The sequence below is a fragment of the Octodon degus genome, unplaced genomic scaffold, assembly GCF_000260255.1.
Source record: "Octodon degus isolate 3935 unplaced genomic scaffold, OctDeg1.0 scaffold00039, whole genome shotgun sequence".
NCBI classification, from domain to species: Eukaryota; Metazoa; Chordata; class Mammalia; order Rodentia; family Octodontidae; genus Octodon; species Octodon degus.
Window position 1 is genome coordinate 13899015 of NW_004524615.1, and position 16269 is coordinate 13915283.

The 16269-nt window shown below is 50.1% G+C and overlaps 1 protein-coding gene across 3 annotated transcripts in view; it reads right to left on the reverse strand.

Moving 5' to 3' along the window:
* Positions 1 to 16269, reverse strand: part of Farp1 (FERM, ARH/RhoGEF and pleckstrin domain protein 1) — a 273522-nt gene that overhangs the window by 210400 nt on the left and 46853 nt on the right. The window lies entirely within an intron of this gene.

Sequence of the window (16269 nt, forward strand, 5' to 3'; positions counted from 1 at the left end):
GTTTGATCCCCGGTACAGCACGCCATGCTGTGCCGGCCACCAAATCCAGGCATGGTGTGGCACATGGCTTTAATCCCAGCACTGAAGAGGCTGAGACAGGAGGATCACTACAAGTTTAACCTGTGTAGTAAGACCCTGTACCAAATAAATATTTTAAAAAATTTTTTTAAATATTTATTACAATAGAAGACACACTGCCACTCACTTCTCTCAAAATCCCCCCTCCCCCGCTTTGAACACATTTGTCCCATTACTCTTACCACATTGTGAAGTGGTTCTGCAGCTCCTCTTTTATAAGTATCTTTAGGAGAGGTGATCAAAAATATGGTGAATGGTGCTGCTAGTGTCAGCCAATATAGGCCGGCTTGTAAACTTTACAGTATCCTCATCCACAGGAGCTAGCACTGTGCAACTTCTGGCTCTTGCCCAATGTCAAAAGGACCATAAAAGGCAAATGTTTTGAATCGATATGAGGCTATCATGAAAGTGTCATTGAAGGGGGCTGGGGAGATGGCTCAGTGGTATAAGCGCTTCCCTGGCAAGCTCAAGGGCCTGAGTTCAATCCTTGGTTCCACCAAAAAAAAAAAAAAAAAGTGTCACTGAAGACACCTATGACAAAGGACTTCCCGAAGTGCTCCGGAAAGCACCAAGAATGATGGGATAGCTGTGGTGTTCAAAGCGAGGGGTGTTCTGAAGGGGACCAACGTAGTATGTCTTATGGCGTAATAAAAATTTTATTAAAACCTTCATATTTTTTGAAGCACCCCTAGTGTAAGGATCTAATTGGACCTGACTTTCCCAACCTGCTCGCCAGCAGAAGTACTGTTGTCTAGGGGAGCTCAGCTCAGCACTCAGGTTATCATCCACAAGCAGAAGAAAGGAGACAGGACAAGGAATTCTGCAAGTCCTGAGGACATGGGAAAACCCCTGAGAATCTATACTGGACACTTCAAGGACTTGGTCCACTGAAATGCAAAATGGCCAGGGAACTTTGACCACCAATGTTTATAGGGATTTTCCCGCTGAATGTCCCTCCCTCCTCTCCATCTGTCATGGGTTGGAGACTTTACAAGGCAAACAATATAGTACAGGTCACACTTTACAATACTGTTCATAATGAATCACTCAAGAATCATATATAAGAAATGGAGGAAATCTGTCCGCACATATAAACACTAAAGAATTGACTGAGGGCCTGGATCCTAATGCCTTGTATGAGTCCAGATGAAATCCTAGAGCTCATAACGATGCCTCTAACAAGTCCAACCAGAGGCCTAGAGCCCACAACAAAGTCTCATGCAGGCCTGCTTCACAGATCTCTGCTGGAAAGGCCCAAAGGTCAGTGATAGAGGCTAGGAAGTCTATGCCAACGGGATGAAGGGTCTGTGCTGACAGGCTGAGGGATCTGAACTGGAGCTAGGAAGCAATGCTCAAGGTAAGCACCAAAGCTCCCCCAAAGGTACCACGGCCGTCCTCAGCAACAGTGAGGTCCTGAGCTCCTCCAGCGATAAGGAAAGCCAAGTTCCAATCAGAAAAGCCAATGTGACAAGCTTCTCCATGAGACCGAGCAGTGCACCATCATCCCCTCCAGAGCCAGGAAGCAGTGCTCAAGATGAAGGGCCAAGCTCATCCAACGTTCATCAGGAAAGCCAGCATGACACGATCCTTCAACAGAACAGCCCAAGAGAACTAGCAGCTTCTAACAACTTCTTGGAACAGCATCCCTAACAGCGTTCTGGTAGCTTCTCCTGTTCTGCCTTTACGTTGCTGGCAACAACCCTCAGGTGGGCCTCCCACACTCTGTACCACACTAGTTTAATTCAGCTGGGTGTAATAAGTTGACCACCTGTTAGAAATCCACGACACCATCCCTATAAAAGGGACACACTTCTGTCTGTCTGGGCAGATGGTTCTATCATGCTGTCTGTGCCCAGGCACAGTAAGTTCCAACAGTAAGTTCCATGCCGTGTGGCCTTTACATAAGCCTAGTGGTCTCTGCTGGGTCCCCTGCCCCCTGTATGTTACACCTAGTAGGATACCAGCAGAGGTACTGTTTTTCCCTAGACACAGAAAAGTCCTCCTTGCTCTCTCAGAGCCCCTGCCCTCCCACTCTCCTCCTGCCACCTTCACCCCTCACCACACCTTCATACGCGGGACCCTCCCTGGCTGAAGGCTTTGCCTCTGCCCATACATGGGAACTTTTAGTGTTGCTTTAAACCTCAGATCCCGGTGAGACCGCTGATGTTCTCAGCACAGGCACAAAGCTGGAACCACAGTGCCACCCCAATGTCCTGGGCTAGTGACCCAAATCGCCACACCGTGACAACAGGCCCCTCCCTCCCAGGCAAGGGCCTGGAATCACCTACGGGACAAGCCCACCCTCCCACAGCTGTGTCCACAGCTGGTCACAGCAGTAACCCAGGATGGATGACCATGCCAGCTCAGGGGAAGCCACAGTGAGTCCACAGTTCAGTACTGGGCGTCTTCCTGATGTTGGCTCCAAATTGGGCTGCTGGGTAACCCACCCAGGGCTCCCCAAAGATGAAACCAGACTGACTTGGCCAAGCATGGTGCCTTACACTGGGGTGGGAGGCAGATCCCTGAGAACGCTCAGTGAATCAAGTGGAGGTAGAGAGGTGTCCATCCTGAAATCAGCTGTGACTCCATATACCAGGCAGTCACTTCCATATATAGTTTCTATTTGTTGTCTCGTAGTTCAAAACGGAAGCGACCTCCACACAGAAGTGTGCCACCCGCCAGGTGAGCCTCCCCATGCCCAGCCTCTGGCTGCATGAAACTCTCCTATTCAGGGATGGTCCCTCCCCCAAACCATACCGCTGCTTCTCGGCCAAGAAGGGCCAGGTCTGCTCTGGGTCCTGGACATTGAGCTCTGCCACACAGCCTGTCCTTTCTCATTATGGGGACAAAACCCCTGCCACCCTGCACTGCAAGGAGGAGAGGTTTTTCCTGGCTCGCAGCTGAATGCAGGGGCCTGGGAGAAGGCAGGCTGCTCACCTCGGGCAGACAGGAAGCAAGAGTAACAGGAAGAGCTGGGGCGGCAATAAACCCGGCAGGCCACACCCCTGACCGCCTCTTCCAGCCAGACCCGCCTATCACGGTGTCAGCTCTAAGCCCCATCCACCGCCTTCCCCACACGGGAGGCTCCGGAGCCACTTTGATCAGGACGGTGACCACCTCCTGCCGCTCGGAGTCAAGGGCTCTGCAGGACTCCGATGCCCACCAGGGGCTGGGGGCAGGCGGGCAAGAAGAGGCTCTCTCTGTCACCCCACCGGAGGGGCCTGGGTCTCTCCTAGCAACACCTCAGCGTCCCCCTGCAAACCCCAGAGCAGCGCGTCATCCCCCCAACACAACCTCTTCTTCGATCCCTAGGTGCATATTTCTTCTCATGTGGCACCCTGGCATCTACGAATCCGAGGGAGTGATGAGCAAAGGTTCGGTGCCTTACCTCCCTTTCTCTGTGGCCCTCTACTGCCTTCCTGCCTTATTTCTACTCTGGGGAGCAAAGTCTCATGCAGTGGACCATTCTTGTCTTTCCATTTCTGTATCTGCATGCAGATGCGGCTGGCCACAGAAAGCTCCGTCTGGCTCATGCATAAATCTAGTTGCAAGGCTTGGACCGGGCCTCCTGAGGACTCCGGGAGCATCAAGCCCTACATGGGCAACAACACTTGATGGTCAGCAGGGAAACTGCTAAGCAATAATAAAATGCTGTCTTCAAAATAAACGCATCTAGCCAAGCTGCAGGCCTTGGGAGCACAAATCTTGGCCTGTGCTCTCCTCTCACTTTACCTTCATTTACTTCAAGCACCAACTTTCAAACTTCTCAAGGAGTCAAAACAGTAGAGGTGCGGTGGCCCACGCCTGTCATCTCAGCCCTCTGGGAGGCCTAGGCCAGATCGGGTAAGTCTTCGAGACCCCGTCTCAAAGTAAAAGCTACACAAGGGGCTGGGGACATAGCTCAGTGGGAAGGTCCTGGGTTCCATCCCCACGAACACAAACACACAGAAGAAGTTAACAGCAAATATAACATTTTTAACTGGCAGGGAAAAAGTTAAAAACTAGAGTTGTCTTGTCATAATATCCCGGCTTAACGACTTCCTCTTGGAATACACCCAAAAGCAATAAGGAGCACACACAGAAAAGAAAATGCCAGCTCCCTCCCTGCAGAGACTAGAAGACAGCTGCAGCCTGGAAAGCGCTGCCAACATGCACTGAAGGTCGGACGGGGAGGAGCAGCCTCCACTAGCAGGCAGCAGTGACTCCCGAACAGCAGGGACAAGTGTGCATCTGGGCACAGGTGGGAGGGAATGAGGAGGTGCAGCAGGCAGGCCTAGCAGGGAGGGAGCTGGCCACTGCTGGGACCATGGGAAGAAGACAGATGGCCGAGGATGCCACCAGCATCCAGCCCAAGGCTCAGCAAGCAAGAGAAAAGCAAGGGCCCGGTGGATCCCCTGCACAACCCCTGCGGTCACAGGAACCGTCAGGGCCCTGTCTGCTGCCTGCACGAGGCTCCTATCACCAATGCTAGAAGATAAAGAACTCTTCTAATAACAAGAAACAGACCTACATGCGGTGCTGGAGGAAGGAAAAAGTAAAAACAAACAATGGCACTGGGCATGGGGTGCGCACCTGTCCTCCCAGCTCTAGGAGGCTGAGGGACGAGGAGGGCTCAAGGCCAGCCCCGGGAATGTAGAGGGTTCAAAGCCAGCCTGAACTCACAGCGAGACCCTGTAGCAAAAAAAACCCACATAAAGGCAGATGGACACCAACTGCACAGATGTCACCCGCAACAGATTGCTGTTTTGCTCAGACATGACATCAGTTCACAAAACCTAGCAACTGATTTCCACAGACAAAATCGTAGCAGGATTCATAAGAGTTCATTGAGGAAGCTCTGAGAAGACATCAGTGGGGAATACACGTCGAGGGCTGATCTTAAGGGCACAACCACGGAAGGGTGAATAAAAATGCAGGCAGCGCATCCTCAGTCTGAACATGTAAAACCCAAAAATGCTCCTGAATCTAAAATGTTATGAGCACTAACAAGACTTCATACATGCAAAATTCCACACCTGATCTCCTATGCTGGGTGGCAACTAAAACACAGATGTAATGAAGACACCGCGTAAGGACCTCCAGGCTACACGTAGAAGGGGTGCAGGAACACAAATGTGCTGTGTCTTAGCCCCGGCTCCCACCCCCGAGATCTCCCACTGCCTGGATGCATGCATCCACCATCCGAGCAATCCAAAATCTGAACCATTTGTGGTCTGAGGCATTTCAGGTAAACGCAGGACAATGTAGAAGCAACTAAAAGGAAATACAGCTGGGCGTGGTGGCTCACACCTGTGATCCCAGTGCTCTGGGAGGCTGAGGCGTGAGGAGCTCAAATTCCAGGCCAGTCTGGAAAACTCAGCAATTTAGCAAACTCCTGTCTAAAAACAAAGGGTAGAAGAGAGCCGGAGAGGTAGCTCAAAGCCCTGGCTTTGATTCCCAGGAGCACCAAAAGAGAAAGAAAAAAAAAAAAAGCTAGAAACCAAAGTTCAGACTTCACAGTCATAGTCAAGGTATAAATGTGAAAAGTGTCCTCAAAGAAAAAAAAGACTCCAAACTTTAAGCTAAGCTTTCATTTTTGCAAGTAGCCAAATGTCTTAAATAGGCAGGAATTCAGAGGACTGCTATCCAAGCCCTTCTCAGAGAAACCAGTAAAGGATAAAAGGCAGCAAACTAGCAGGTAAGAGGTAAAACAACTGTAAACAAAAGAAAAATGTTATTAAAATAAACATAAAAGTCTACAATGATACCACCCTGAATGTGTCCGATCTCATCTAAAATGATCATAATAGCTGTAAAATATAAATCCTGAAAATACCAAAATAATACAACTTCAAACACTGGCAGGAATCCCACAATCCTCTCCTTTTCGCCATCTTCCGCCTTGGCTGCCGGCTGCCACCATGAAGGTCGAGCTGTGCAGCTTCAGCGGGTACAAGATCTACCCGGGACACGGGAGGCGCTGCGCCAGGGCCAACGGGAAGGTCTTCTAGTTTCTGAATGAAAAATACGAGTGTGCATTCCTTTCCAAGAGAAATCCTGGGCAAATAAATTGGACTGTGCTCCATAGAAGCACAAAAAAAGGGGCAGTCGGAAGAAATTCAAGAGAAAAGGATGCGACGAGCAGTGAATTCCAGAGGGCCGTCACTGGTGCATCTCTTGCTTATGTAACTGCCGAGAGGAATCAGAAGCCACAAGCTGGAAAGGCCCAAGGAGAGCAAGCTCTCAAGGCTGTTCAGGAGGCAAAAAAGGCTCAGCCAGCATCTAAAAAGACTGCAGTGAGGGCCAGCCAGATAGCTCAACGGGTTAAAGTGCCTACTTAGGCAGACGCAAGGGCTGGGGGTTTAATCCTCAGGGTGCGCTAAGAAGGCAACGGAGACTGATGGTACACGCCTGCAATCCCAGCACTTGGGAGGCTGAGGCAAGAGGGTCGGCCACAAGTTTGAGGCCAGCCTGAGCTACATAATGACTTCAAGACCCTCCTGGACTACACAGCGCGAGACCCTGCCTCAAATTAAACTAAAAAACTAAATATAAATACAACTGGTGGGCAATGCCTGTAATCCCGGCACCCAACAGAGGCTGAGGCAGGAGGATTTTGGGTTTTTTTTGGGGGGTTGTATTTTAGGCAAGGGTCTACAGGGTCTTCAGGGTCTCACTACTAGATCTGAATCGTAGTGATCTGCCTGTTTACAGGCTCCCAAGAGCTGGGATTACAGGTGTGCGCTACCACGCCCAGTCTCAATGGCAGTCTTAGCAGAAAGAAATTACATTTCCAAACATGTACAGATGGTTAATAAGCACACTCAACATCCTTCGTCACTAGGAAACACAACTTATGTTCATGATGAGATATATTTCATATCCACTATAATGGCTACAGTGAAAGTGAGACCACAAAGCCAGGCCTGGTGGTGCACACCTGTAATCCCAGCACTCCAGAGGCTGAGGCAGGAGGACTGCTTTGAGTTCAAGAACAGCCCAGGCTTCCAAGTGAACTCAAGACTGGCCTGAACCGCAGAACGAAATCCTATTTCAAAAAGACAAAAACAAATCAAAAGACAAAAGACCCAAGTGTTACCAACAATACGACCAAAGCGGAACCTCACCCTCGACTGGCGGCTGGTGGGCATACATAATGATACAACCACTGTGGAGAACAGAATGGAAGTTTATTAAAAATTTAATCATAAATTTAGCATCAAACCCTTCCTCTAACAGTCCAGCAGTTTTAATCATTAGTATTTTCCCAACACAAATGAAGACAGACCCATCAAAGACTTTTACGTAATTGTTCATGGCCAAAAAATAATACCAAAGTGAAAATAACCCACACATTCAACCGATTAAGGCAGATGGACACCCCCATAACGAAGGAGCATTATTTATCAGTGAGGAAACCAATGTACTGAAAGGTGCTACAACACGAATGTGCCCCCAGAATCTTTGCAAAGTAAAAGCAGCCAGATGCAAAAGAGCACATCGCGCACGACCCTGTTATTCTATAAAAAGCAAAGGTTCGCAGGACAGGCACACACGCATGCGCAGACAGCCTTGGGCGCAAGGATTCCTGCCGGCGCCGGACGTCACCCCATCTGCTGAGCCGAGCCAAGCAGGCTCCTGCAGTCAGTCCACATTTCAAACCGAAAGAAGGTTCTGTGCTGAGGCTGGGGCTGAGGGTGGGAGCTGGGGCCAACAGCCAAGGCCCACGGGACTGGATCTTTGGGGAGAAATGGAAGTAATGGTGCTAACAGCCACACAGCACTGGGAGGATCTTTATTCGGGCCTTTTCAATTTTGTACCTGCTTATGTATACAGTATATAGTAAGAATTAAGCTGGACATTGTGGGCAATACCTGTAATCCCAGCACCCAACAGAGGCTGAGGCAGGTAGATTTTTTTATCTTTTATTTTAAGGAAGGGTCTACAGGGTGTTCAGGGTCTCACTGCGTAGATAGGACTCATAGTGATCCGCCTGTTTACAGCCTCCCAACAGCTGGCATTACAGGTGTGCGCCACCACGCCGGCTAAATTGCCCTCTCAGCGCGCCCCGAGGACAGAGAAGTGCAGCAGGCCTGGGGGTTGAACCCCCGGCCCCTTAATCTATTGAGCTATTTGGTCGGCCCTGGCAGGAGGATTTTGAATTGGAGGTCAACCTGGTCTACCTAGGAAGTTCAATATGAGCCTGGGTCACAAAGTGAGGCTCTGTCTCTAAAAAAAAAAGGTCATAATCCCACTGATTACTTCAGCCCCATTCAAAGTATAAATTTAATGAGATGAAATCCAATAAAGAAAGGGACAACTGTCAATCAAAACAGGTTGACAGAGAGGAACTTTGTGGGTGATCCTTCTCACTCCTTTCAGTTTTAAATAGAGGCTGCTTAAAAATTCCAGGTGAAGAGCAATTCAGAGAACGCTGTCTGGCACAGACAAGGCCCAGGAGGTGGTAGGCGGCAGGCAAGGGTGAGGGGGGGAAGCAGTCAGTTCCACCCTGAGCCCTGAGAGCCGGGGGGGGGGTGCAGGTGTCGCTGTGGGGACACCCAGGAGGGGAGAGGGCGAAGGGCGTGAGATCAAAGCCAGGCGGCTCTGTGCGCAGGCTCTGCTCTCAGCGGCCAGAAACTGCTCTGGGACAAAGCCACCTTGTATCGCTGTCCCCCGGGGAGGAAGGTGGCCCAGGAGAAGGGAGCCCGCGCCAGACTCTGGAGCACCAGGGACTCTGTGCGGCTTTTCACAGGGACTTAAAGGGCTCCGAGAAAGTTCAAAGCCAGCCCTCTGTGCTGGCAGATCTGCTTGTTTCCCAAAAGTGTGAGCGACCAGGAGAAGCAATGGCTTCCGATGACTGTTCTCGGTCACACAAACACTTCCAGCGACACGGGCGACGGCTCGGCCCATTTGATCATCTGGGGAAATGAGGCCAGAACGGAACTGTCAGTGCGGAGGGCACCCCAAAGTCACTGGCAAAGTGACAAAAAGAAAACACAGGGCAGAAACCAAACCAAGATTCCACTTCCTCCCTCATGTAAAGAAAAAAAGAAAGAAAAATTCACAAGCTATCTTCAAAAGGTCGGAACAAACCTCTGGAAAAACAAAGAGAGCTCTGAACACAAGGGACATTCCTTCACTGCCACCTTTTCCATGGAGATCATTACAAAAGTCCAGCCACACGGATGTCCCCTCGTAACATAAAACCTGATGAAATCGGCGCACAGGGAAGGCAGGCCTGTCAGCTGGGCGCTGCAAAACCCAAGGGCTCCACGCTCCCAGGGGAAGTGTGGCACTGGGGCTTCTTCCTAGAGACTGAGGTGCCCTCAACCAATGACAAGGACTCCGGACCTCAGGAGCATCTCACCATCCACTTCTCGGTGACCTCCCATCCCGCTCTATGCACACGGGGCTCTCACTGAGCTACAACTCCAGCCCATGTCTTTTTTTCTTTTTCTTTCTTTTTTTTTTTTTTTTTTTAGGGGGGGTGGGGTATCAGGAATCAAACTCAGGACTCTGCATTTGCCAGGCAGGCACCTGTGCCACTGAGCTATACGCCTGGCCCTGAGACAGAGTCTTGCTAAGTCACTTGGTTGCCAGGGCGATCTCCCTGCTTCAGCCTCGCAGAGGACTGGGATCACTTACAGGGGTGCGTCACCACATCCAGCGCACACAAAGGAGCTTAACTTCCAGCTCAGGCCTCTTGGCTCAGAAAGGCTTCAGTGGGTGTCACACCGGGTCTAAAGATGCCAGAGGTGGGGATTTGGAGAAAAGTGTGGCTCAGATGAAGTATGAACCTCCAGTCAGCCAAGCTGAACACTTCCTTGTTGGCTGCCTTCATCCAGAGCATCGCTGCATGGACCGACCCCACAGGCACGCGGGTCTGACTTTGTCAAGGGCTCTTGGCAAGACAAAGCCATGGTCCTCTGCCAATCAGCTTTTGATTTACACTCTCACCATCTCCAAACAGAGACTTCAGCTTTCCTGCATCTCAGGAAAGCACATTCCCTCCACCCACAGATAAGCAAAGGCCTAAATAAGTGGGGTGGAGGTGGACGTCAAAGGAACTAGGAAGGGAAGGTTCTAGAACTCCAACAGAAAACCAGGAAATCAAGGAAAGAGATCCCCAGTAATTCACATTGTGCTGCTGTTAGTTTCTCAATTAAACTTTAGCCCAGCCCTATCTGATCTCTGAGGGAAAGGTCTGAGGAAATAGGCAGTAAAGGACAAGGTCAGAAGGATCAAACAATGTCCGGCCCTCTGGAGAGGCGCGAAAGAATCCGGGCCACACACACTGGACGCGTCTCCAGGCTGAGCCACTGTGCGGAACACTCTCCACGCAAGGCTCTGTGCTCAGCCTCTCCAGGATCGTGGGACGCACCTATGCCGGCCTGCCTGGCCCATGCTGCAGGTGCAGCGTCCTACCGGGTTTGCACGTTCACCATCCACAGCAACAACTAATGTATTTATTGTTGGTTTTCTTCTGAGACAGGCTTTCACCATGCAGCCCACTCTTGAGACCTCTAATCTCAGCCTCCCGAGGGCTGGGACGACAGGCCTGTGCCACCACACCCAGCCACACGTAGCATTTAACCTGGGCTATCATTTCTGAGTGGATAAAAAGAATGCGGTGTTTATACACATGGAGGACTACCCTGTTATAAAGGAGGATGCATCTGAGATACTTGTAGGGAAACAAATGCACCTTGAAACCATAATGCTAAGTGAAAAAAATGAGACATAATGCTTAGTGCAATAAATCACGTTGTTGTTTTTCTGCTTTTTAGGTTTTTTTGGTTTGTTGCATCATATCACGGACTGATCCCAGGGCTTTCACAGCTGGGTTCCTCAGCCTTTTTCCCCCCCTACTTTTTATTTTGGGACAGTGTCTTTCTAATTTGCTAATTTGCCCAGGCTCAGTTCAAACTTGTGATCTTCCTGCCTCAGCCTTCCAGACTACTGGAAGTACAGCCACGGCCCCCTGTTGTTTTTGTCACTGTTTTTGGTGATACTAGAGATTGGCCCAGGGAGTCCTGAGCTACAGCTCCAACCCTTTTATTTGGAGACAGGTCTCGCTAAGTTGTCCAGGCTGGGCTCAAACTTGCAGTCCTCCTGTTTCAGCCTCCTGAGCAGCTGGGATTATGAAGTATGCACCATCGCACTTGGTGAAAACCACGCAGTTCTGTTGTTCTTGGCCATGTAATAGTTATTCTATTAAATATTTTCAGTTCAAGGTGTCTTTGTAACAAACCTATGGTCTACCAACATTCACAAGAAACATTACAGTTAAATCCTTCTGGCTGCAAAGGTGCCCTAACGCCCTGCGACTGTGCAGTATGACAGCAGCCCCTCGGCAGTGACCAAGGGCACTGAGCCGCTGGCATCGCAGCAGTGCCAGATCCCAGGCTCCCCCGACTGGTGGTTCCAGAGCCATCCTGCTGGTCGATGTCCAGGTGAGGCGTGTCCTCCCAGGCAGTGGCATGCAGGGTTAGGACGGAGGCGTGGATGGGCCTGCCGTTCGCTAAATAAAACTTACAGAATTCTATCTCCCCATCAGGTTACCGAGGACCTCAAAGGGAAGTGAGGCCTGGGTCACACTCTTGGTGGAGACTGCAGGGTCCCCACTGTGGTGGCATCAGCTGTTCTGTGACCGCAGAGTCTCCTGCCTTCACACTCGGAGGTCCTCCTCTTCCGTGGGAGAGCTGTAGCTCTCTGTGGGGCCCTAGCCCCAATGACAGCGTTGTGCATCACAGTGATTTGAGGTTTGTTGACACCGTCCCCCAACTTCCTGTTTAGGACATTCCTGCAGCTGAAAGGTCCTGGAGACCAGCCTGGTCCTGACGGTGGGCGTCTGGGAGCCTGACCGGCAGCAGTGCACTTCCCTGGGCATGCAGTCTGCATCTGGTTGATCAAGTTCTTGGTTCCAAGAAGCACAGAGCCCACTCTGGTGACAGGAAATCCTGGACACTGGCCTTGGTCTACTGACATCACTGGTGCCGATCCTCCTCTCTAAACAGATGGTTGTGCCCAGGACGACACACAGGATGACCCTGCAAGCCCCGATATCCACAGGGGTCCTTCCTCAAGACCCCAGGGACAGCATCCTGGAGTAGTGTGTGGAGCACGGCGCTGGATGTGCCAGCCGTCTTACCTTTCTGGCCATCTGCACTTGGGTGTCACCAGTCAGCCTCTCTGAGTACTGCTCTCAGTACTCTCGGAGTTTCTCGCCTCCGCTGTCGGTACACTGTGGCATCCTTGCGTACTTGACAGGACTGGCGCCACGTTCCTCACAGCCAGCAAAGCCGAACCAAGCCTGGTGCTGTCCCTGCGCTGCGACAGCGAGGCCACAGTCGGCCAGAATGACAGCAGCACCCCTGCGTTCACTCGCCAGCAGCAGGTTCTCGGGCTTCAGGTTCTCACAGACAGCATCATGCTGGTGAGCGTGGTTAACGTGCTCCAAAATCTGACACGTTCGGGGCTGGCATCGGCTTCGCTTGAGCACTCTCTGACCACCATTCTTCCAAGAGCTCCGCCGGAGTAACATGGCCAAACATGAGGCAGTGAAACATGATTTGGATGTCACCGAAGCCAGCACATAGAGACGGCTTCACAGTATGGATCATTTTTGCTGCGTGCTCCTGTGCAGAGGTTTCCTTCACGCAGTTGCAGACCACAGAGGAAGCACCCTGGCCAAGCCCCGCGGTGGCCGTGCCGGTGGGCCGGGGGCAGGCATGCAGATCTGCAGGGTGGGCCCCAGACCATGCAGTTTTAAGACACAGCCTAACAAAGCGTGTGGGCTGGATTTGGACACAGGTCTCCTAGGAAACACCTGTAATGCTTCATAGAGGAAAAGGGGGCTGAGGATGCACCACCGTGACAGGCCATCCAGAAGATGCTACCTGCCTCCACTTCCGGACCACTCGTCATCCCTCAGCCCCTCTCAAAAGATTTCTGCACAGTGCAAGCCCGTCAAGCTGAGCAGAGGGACCAAAGGCTCCAGAAAGGGACGTCAGGGAGAACCTGTGGCAGCGGTGACATCACAGAGAGAGACTGGAGGAGGCGAAGGAAGAAAGACTCACAACCACGCCAAGGCTGGGGGCAGATGCCAGGGGCACAGGCGGGCAGGGAAGGAGACTCCAGACAAGATCAGGTGTGCTCAGGGTGGTATGGCTCGGACAGAAGCACACACCAGAAGGCCCCAGGAGGCACTGATGCCGAGCCTCTCCCTGCTGTACCAACCACAGCCTGAAGACCCACCGTTAACTCCAAATAGCGAGGATGCAGCCCAGAGGCTGAACCCCAGTGCCAAGCACTGTTCAGGATCTGGGGTGTTGGAGGGGTCACTGGCACCAAGACAGCTATAGCTGAGAACAGGCAGAACAGGCCAACTACAAGTGACGCGGACAGCAAACGTATCAGCCTATACTTCATTAGTAGACTTTTTTGTTCTACCTGAGCAGATACTGAAAAAGGTACCCACAAACCTTCTCCCTCTCCTCCTCCTCCTCCCCCATTTTCCCTAGTTACACCTCACAGGAGCGGAGCACATTTCTTATTGCCAATAAAACAATATTCATTCACTATCATGAACTGAAGTCCTTTGGTCACCCTGTGCTGCCCATTCCATAGGTTGTGACAACTGCGTGCTGTGTAGCCACCATTTCAGTGTCATGCTGAATAGTTCCACTGCCCTAAAATCTCCTGCTGCCCATCATCCAACCTTCCCTTTCCTCTCACCCTGTTCCTATAGCCACTCATCTCTTTATGATCTCTACAGTTTTGTCTTCTGCAGAACACTACATAGTTGGGGGTCACAAACCACTGGCCTTTTTAGACTGGCTTCTTTCACCTAAGCAATATACATTTTATGCTCCTCCACATCTTTTTTTGTAATTTGATCACAACTCTTTTTCATGGCTGCTTAATATCCCACTGTATGGACATACCACAGTGTGTTTAACCTCTGCTGAAAGACATCACAGTTGCTTCCAGATTTTGTATACTTTAAGATGCTTTTTAATGAGAGATACAAGTAAGTCCATGCCTTTCCTAGCTGGCAGGATCAAGCTGAGGTAGGAAATGACAGGCTAAGTCCTGAGACTCGGAACAGACACTGGTTGTCAATTCCACTCAGCCAAACCCATATCTTGTCAATGGCAGTAATTTAGCTTATCTTACCTGGCAGGTAATTTATCTCAGAGGTTATAGAAGATAACTCTTACCTCACTACTTCACTGGAGGATGAAAGACTTATTAATTAACTAAACGTGTCTGAAAAGTTTTCTTTTTAAAAAAGCACTAGGGGGCCGGGGAGACAGCTCAGTAGAATAAGTGCCTGCATGGCAAGCACAGAGGCCTAAGTTCAATCCCTAGTACCACCAAAAAAAAAAAAAAAAAAATCAGTAAAAAAGCACTAGGGAAAAAAAAGCAGTGCAAAAAAAAAAAAAAAAGCGCTAGGTATGTTCTTTACTAATGAACTACAAAGCAAAATTTGTTCCCACATCAAGTATGCATGTTCCCAGGGGCCCCATTATTCAATAAGGAAGTTTTTGATGATTCTCAGCTGAGTTTTTGAATGCCCTGGGAATGCTGCTTGAACGTGTCCTGCAGCCTGGGTGACATTCATTCTGCTGACAGCCGTTCCGCAGTGAGGAACAGTAATATTTCACACAACTTTCAGAAAAAAGAAAACACTCCCTAAAGCTTACCAAATCCAATGAATTATAAATGAGCTAGCTTCCCTATAAGATAGGAAAAAGAAAGCACTTTCTACTCAGGCATTAAAGAACAAACTGTTAAATTCTCTAGCAGTTTGAATATTATCAGAGAAATCAACTATACAGTACAATCATGTCCCAAATGATCTGATAAAAAAAAACCCAAATGAAGAGGAAAGGTACTGTGTCCTGCCCTAGAATTAATGATTAATTATAACAGTGGAATGTCAAGGAAGAAGTACATCAGAAAGAAGTGGAACCCCTTGTGAAATCCTGAAAAAGTTTAAATGTCAGCCTGGTTGACACATAAAGTTTTTAATTAAGCAATGTTGTCCGTGTAAAACATTTAATGACCTTGGGCGGCACCTCAGTGACACGGGCAGCTACATGGAGGGAGATGTAGACACCAGGAGGGGGCCCACCAAATTGGGACTGCTCCACAGGACAAGAAAGAGGCCTCACATGCTGCAAAATTCACTCAATCTCTCCTCCACCTTAGGTTTCTCACTCACAGAGCATCAGAAGGCACTGAGCGCATTAACGTAATCCAACCGACTTCCTCGGGGATCTCTCCCCATGGTATGCACTGCTGAGAGCCCCGCAGTTACTGACCACTGGGTGGGCCCCATCACTACCTCTCTGTTACAGATGAGTACAAGGGGCAGAGATTGGGTAAGCTCAGCCAGGCATGGTGGCACATCCTATAATCTTGGAAGGCTGAGGCAGGAGGACTGCCCTGAGTTCAAAGCCAATCAGGGCTAGATGGCAAGTTAAGGCCATCCTGGACTACGAAGGAGACCTTGTTCCAAAAAATGAAAGAGGGAGAGAGACAGAGAATATCAATTTGCCATGGTCATCCAGCTGGTATGTGCCAGGCTCAGACTGGCTGACAGGAAGTTGTAGTCTTAATGACCTCCGACACGTCACCCTGACCCGAGACCTAAGGTTCAATTGTTTCGGACACATCACAAAGTCTCCCAAATCTCTGTCCTTCTCTAGGGTGGATGGGCCCACAATAGCTACTATGCCAATTACCGAGGGGACCTACTAATCAAAAAATTTGTTGAATGGCTGTGAGAATACCTACATAAAGAACACGGGACTTTGCTTTGTTTTGGTACTGGAAATCGAACTAGGGACCTTGTACCTGCCAGGCCAGTGCTGTGCCACTGAGCTATCTCCCTGAGCCTAGGACTTTGTGTATAGTTCTAAACTATGAACATAATTTCTTAGAACTATCCTCACTTTCCATTACAAGGGGCCCTCTGCACACAAAGCACAGATTTAAGCCACAGCACAGACTCGGAGTCACTGTCCCTGAGAGGCGCTCTTAACTGCCAGCTTTAATAGTCAGCTGGGCATAGGGGTGCACGCCTGTAATCCCAGCACGCGGGAGGCTGAGGCAGGAGAATGGCGGCATATTTGAGGCCAGCCTGGAGGAAGAGAGGGAGTGAGGGGAGAGGGACAGATGGAGGGAGACAGAGAGACAAAGAGA